The sequence below is a fragment of the Triticum dicoccoides genome, chromosome 7A, assembly GCF_002162155.2.
Source record: "Triticum dicoccoides isolate Atlit2015 ecotype Zavitan chromosome 7A, WEW_v2.0, whole genome shotgun sequence".
In the NCBI taxonomy this organism is placed as follows: Eukaryota; Viridiplantae; Streptophyta; class Magnoliopsida; order Poales; family Poaceae; genus Triticum; species Triticum dicoccoides.
Genome location: NC_041392.1, coordinates 31,487,287 through 31,488,338, shown reverse-complemented (window position 1 = coordinate 31,488,338; position 1,052 = coordinate 31,487,287).

Here is a 1,052-nt window from a genome sequence, read left to right as displayed (position 1 = left end):
CCCCCCCCCGGGCCAGTGCTCCTTTGGGTGTTCGTCCGAAACGGGCAACCTGCGGGGCCACCTTGGGGCAACTTGAGGTTTGGTTTTACTCGTAGCTTGACCTATCCGGTGTGCCCTGAGAACGAGATACGTGCAACTCCTATCGGGATTGTCGGCACATCAGGCGGCTTTGCTGGTCTTGTTTTACCATTGTCGAAATGTCTTATAACTGAGATTTCGAGTCTGATCGGGTTGTCCTGGGAGAAGGAATATCCTTCGTTGACCGTGAGAGCTTGTGATGGGCTAAGTTGGGACACCCCTGCAGGGTTTTGAACTTTCGAAAGCCATGCCCGCGGTTATGGGCAGATGTGAATTTGTTAATGTCCGGTTGTAGAGAACCTGAAACTTAACTTAATTAAAATGAATCAACAGCGTGTGTAACCATGATGGTCTCTGTTCCGCGGAGTCCGGGAAGAGAACACGGTCTCGTGTTATGCTTGAACGTAAGTAGTTCTAGGATCACTTCTTGATCATAGATTCTCGACCGTGCTTTGCCTTCTCTTCTCGCTCTCATTTGCGTAAGTTAGCCACCATATATGCTAGTGCTTGCTGCAGCTCCACCTCATACCTTTTCCCTACCCATATGCTTAAATAGTCTTGATCGCGAGTGTGTGAGATTGTTGAGTCCCCGTGACTCACGGATTACTTTCAAAACTAGATGCAGGTGCCGATGATGTCATTCCAGGGGATGCGACTGAACTCAAGTGGGAGTTCGACGAGGACTCAGGACGTTACTACGTTTCCTTTCCAGACGATCAGTAGTGGAGCCCAGTTGGGGCGATCGGGGATCTTATGCATTTGGGGTTGTCTTTATTTTGGTTCCGTAGTCGGACCTTGATTGTATCTGGATGATGTAATGCTATATTTATGTATTGTGTGAAGTGGCGATTGTAAGCCAACTCTTTATCTCTATCTTATTCAATACATGGGATGTGTAAAGATTACCCCTCTTGTGACATGCCTACAATGCGGTTATGCCTCTAGGTCGTGCTCCGACACGTGGGAGATATAGT